Source organism: Chamaea fasciata, unplaced genomic scaffold (assembly GCF_029207755.1).
Source record: "Chamaea fasciata isolate MVZ Bird 193981 ecotype frontalis unplaced genomic scaffold, bChaFas1.0.hap1 SCAF_4, whole genome shotgun sequence".
Classification (NCBI taxonomy): Eukaryota; Metazoa; Chordata; class Aves; order Passeriformes; family Sylviidae; genus Chamaea; species Chamaea fasciata.
In genome coordinates, this window is record NW_027094089.1 from 61,404,530 (window position 1) to 61,409,476 (window position 4,947).

General features: G+C 40.2%; 1 pseudogene; it reads left to right on the plus strand.

Moving 5' to 3' along the window:
* The first annotated feature begins 678 nt into the window (after positions 1-678).
* Positions 679-1,515, plus strand: LOC136289051 (uncharacterized; annotated as a pseudogene).
* The last annotated feature ends 3,432 nt before the right edge of the window (positions 1,516-4,947 follow it).

Below are 4,947 nucleotides of genomic sequence, written 5' to 3' on the forward strand. Positions count from 1 at the left end.
ATAAATTTTACCAATACATTTGAAATAGCAGCTGAAAGAAGAATTCACATATTGGTGAGTAAAATTAAAGAATGAGGTAGAATGAATCCCAGGGTTATGAGGGAGCTGGCAGATGAGCTTGCGAAGCCGCTCTCCATCATTTACAATCAGTCCTGGCTCACTGGTGAGGTCCCAGAAGATTGGAAACTGGCCAATGTGGCACCCATTCACAAAAAGGATGGGAAGGAGGATCCCAGTAATTATAGATCAGTCAGTCTGACCTCAGTACCTGGCAAGATAATGGAACAGTTTATACTGAGTGTCATCATGCAGTACCTGCAGGATGGCCAGGGTCTCAGGCCCAGCCAGCATGGGTTTAGGAGAGGTAGGTCATGTTTGACCAACCTGATCTCCTTTTATGACCAGGTGACCCGCCTGGTGCATGCAAGAAGGGCTGTGGATGTTATCTGTTTGGACTTCAGCAAGGCTTTTGACACTGTCTCCCACAGTATACTCCTGGAAAAGCTGGCAGCCCGGGGCTTGGACAGGAGCACTCTTTGCTGGGTTAGGAACTGGCTGGATGGCCGGGCCCAGAGAATGGTGGTGAATGGTGCTGTATCCAGCTGGTGACCTGTCACCAGTGGTGTTCCTCAGGGGTCTGTGCTGGGGCCAGCTCTGTTCAATATTTTCATTGATGACATGGATGAGGGTATCGAATCTTTCATTAGTAAATTTGCAGATGACACTAAGCTGGGAGCGTGTGTCGACCACTTGGAAGACAGGATGGCTCTGCAGAGAGATCTGGAACAGTTGGGTCAATGGACAGAGTCCAACAAAATGAAGTTTAATGAGTCCAAGTGTCGAGTCCTTCACTTTGGCCACAATAGCCCCCTGCAGCGTTATAGGCTGGGGACGGTGTGGCTGGACGGTGCCCAGGAGGAAAGGGACCTGGGAGTTCTGGTCAGCAGCTGGCTGAACATGAGCCAACAGTGTGCCCAGGTGGCCAAGAGGGCCAATGGCATCCTGGCCTGTATCAGGAATGGTGTGGCCAGCAGAAGCAGGGAGGTCATTCTTCCCCTGTACTCAGCACTGGTAAGGCCACACCTTGAGTATTGTGTCCAGTTCTGGTCCTCTCGGTTTAGGAAGGACGTTGAGATGCTTGAACGTGTCCAGAGAAGGGGAACAAAGTTGGTGAACGACTTGGAAAACAAGCCATATGAAGAACGACTGAGGGATCTGGGGCTGTTTAGCCTGGAGAAAAGGAGACTCAGAGGTGACCTTATAACTCTCTACCACTTCCTGAAAGGTAGTTGTAGACAGCTGGGGGTTGGTCTCTTTCTCCAGGCAGCATCTGACAGAACGAGAGGACACAATCTCAAGCTGTGTCAAGGGAAATATAGGTTGGATATTAGGAAGAAGTTTTTCACAGAAAGAGTGATTAAATACTGGAATAGTCTGCCCAGGGAGGTGGTGGAATCACCATCCCTGGATGTGTTTAAAAGGAAACTGGATGTGGCACTTGATACCATGATCTAGTTGAGGTGTTAGGGCTGGGTTGGACTCGATGATCTTGAAGGTCTTTTCCAACCTACACATTCTGTGATTCTGTGATTCATTTTCACCTGGTACATGAAGTATTATAAAGACACTTGAAAAAATGACTCTTTCTATTTATGGTAAATAGATAATTATAAAGGAAAACATAAAATTGCACTTACATTCATGAAAAGAAAAATGGGGGGTGATCAGAAAATTTAATGAACCTCAATTTTATGTTTGACTGTTTTGTTTGGGGATGAATTTTAGGTAGATCTCTGTTTTCTGTCAGATCCAAAAACCACTTGGCAATTCAGTAAGGTCATTATTGGTTCAAATGTATTGTTTTGTATTAAGTCTTAAATAATTTGCTGGTGTGGTTTTATATTTAAACTGAAGCACAGTCTCAAAAAAGTCCAGCTTAAATGATCAAGCCAGCAGTACAGTACTTAATCACTAAACTCAGCCTCTTTAGTTCTCTGAACAGAAGCTGAGAAGCTACTCAGGTGAAGTAGGTTTCTTAAAATTTTTGTAACTCCTAAACACTGAAATCACAACAAACTAAGAAAATCTTAATTGCTTGGAGACACAAATTAACTTATAATGTTTAGGTGTGAGAATATCATAGAATATGCTATAGGGATCTCTGTTGCAGCCTTGTACTTACTTTCATTCATAGACAGATGACATATATACACACCAGAGTTCTACAGGAATAACAAAAATGGACAAGTTGTCATGATGTATGCTTCATCAGGTAGAAATATAATTTGGATCAAGTTGTGCAGACTTGTATTCTGTGGAACAAAATGTGGTAATGAGATGTAAATTCTTAAGTAACGTGGTTGATTTGGAAACTAGGCTAAGAGAGAAGCTTATGAAATATTCATAGGAAAAAATCCCCTGTGAACATAAGGAGATGGGAACTGAGTAAAGGGACTTCCCCCCTCTATCTCTAGTCAAGAGCAGTTCCTTATAGAAGTGGAAGTCAGCAGATAGCAAGAAAACCCCAAACATACAAATAAAGTAGATAAGACCTTCATCAAGACTTACATTCTCTTGAGATATCTTGGAAAAGATAACTCAGCTTTTCTCTTTGTACCTGTAAGAAGGGGGTACCATAGAAAGAAAAGGTGCTCTGAAAGTTGCTTTTTCTTATTTCCTGATACTCTCAATTAAGGAAAACTAAAGTTGACTAGTTAATAAAAAACCCAAACAAAACAAAATCCAAACAAATCTCAGTCCAGACCTGCAGGGTCATTAATTAATTAGTCATTATAGAAGGGGTTTTGATTGGCTGAAGCAACCTGACCCGTGGGAGAAGCTGAGTTCACATCCCTTTTAATGATACATTCTTTGATCAGGCCCAAAAAACCAGCCAACCAACCCACTAAAAAATCCCAAACCTAAAAAACCCAATAAACCTGAAAAACAAAACAAAACAAAACAAAACAAAACCCAAAAACCCAAAACCAAAGCCAAAGAAAGATTGTTTGAGTAGACAAAGCCTGGCCTTTGAATTTTCCAGTCATCCCACCAGTCACTCCAGGCAGATTAACTTTGTTGATGGATTGTGTATTGGTAGAAGCAGATTCAGGAGATGCAACTTAATAAAATGTTTGGATCTCAAAGCCAGGATAAATTTTCACTCAGAGTGATCTGTGAAAATCACTAGAAGTCAAAACAGTCTTGGGATAATGGAGGCAGATTATGGAATATATTGTATTACTACCAACATTCTTCAGTGCTAAGGAAGAAGGTCTTAAAAATACAAGGAAAATGGTAGAGCTTTGGTGAATTTTCTTCCTAGCGATGGGCTTCTTTGAAGAAGGAAATTATAGTGAAAGGTAATTAAAAATTAAAAAAGATTTAAAAATTACTTTTGAAAATAAAGCTGTAGATAAGTAAAAGGGAAGAAATGCACAGCTTGCTACAGTGTGACTTTATTAATAAAAAACAAAGAATTAAAAGTTGAAGAGCACATGAGGAAGATGCAATGCAGTTGGGAAAAGCAGTTCCCATTGCAAACTTAGAAAGATATATGCATTGGTCTCCTAGGGCTATGGTACAAGTGGCTGAGTATGTAGGGGATATACACGTTTCAGCACTGGTGTACTCAAGAGAGATGAGATCCAGGCTAAGCCACACACTGCCAGCATGGTTATTGTCACTCTTAGTGGTTAGAAACAAACCAGCTATGTAGACCATGTGAAGGTTTGAAAAGTAGTTTTTCATTGGCTTGGTCATTTTTGTTTTTTTCTTGGACAGAATATAACTGAATATGTGAAATAATATTGTAACCCCTGTGAAAGTTACTCTTATTTTGGAAGATGTTTTTATTGCCAAATAAACATCTATGATGGCAATATTGCTGGGATTGTAGAGGTTCCCACTAATGAAGTGAAGTAAATGGGTGACCACCTTTACTGTCTCATTAGGAAGGCACTGTGGGGCTTTGGGTTTTCTGTGGAAGATTTTTGTGGGGGTTTTTTGTGGTTTTTTTTGTGTTTTAAGAATAGTAATTTTAACAGTGTCAAAGTAACTGATGTTAGTCTTGGAGCATCATTTATATGCTGCTTTTGTTTGGAGAGGAATGTATCTGGGTAGAGTGACTTACTAGCCTGTTTCTAGAAATTCCACACTTGCTATGCATGTATACGTACAGTCTGACAACATAAACAAAGGCTTGCAGGTAAACCTCTAGGTTAAAACTAGCTAAATTTTTTTAATGTATATATATATATGTATATATATATATAAGTATTAGAACAGAGTAATAAGACAAAATATTAGAAATATTCATGCATTCATATCCATGAATAACAAGAAATTCATGCATACAGAGAAAACAGAGTGGTGGAAGTGACAGGCAACAAATATTAGTGATGCCTCAAGGGCATGTCCAGTAGTGTCACGACCTGCTCCTGATGCAATGGTACTGAGAAGGCAAGACTTCTACAGTTAGATTGGAAGGCAGAATATGTGAGAGGGTTCACAGGCAACATTTGCCTGAGGCTGTCTCTGAAAAGAATAGGGTTAGAGCTAAAGCTCTGCCAGAAGGAGAGGACTTGTCACTTCACATAGCAGCAGCAGTGGAAAACTATCTCATGGAAAACTTTGGAATCCAAATATTGTTGCAAGGCACATGGGAATTAATCAATATTTGTTCACAAACTCAACTACTTGGTAAATTGTAAAAACTTGAAGCATTTTGATGGTATTGTGATCAATTTTAGTGTGATACAAAGAAGTTGTGGTATTAAGCTACCATGGTTTTAATTCCCAGACTGGCCAGATCTGGGGATGTGCAGTTTGGAGATACTTCCATTTCAGTGTGAATATTGCCCAAGGTGCATCACAAAGGCCACATAGGTACTGGCTTGGACTAATGTGTAGAATACTGGAGATTGAAGTGAGTCTAGTTTTACCTCC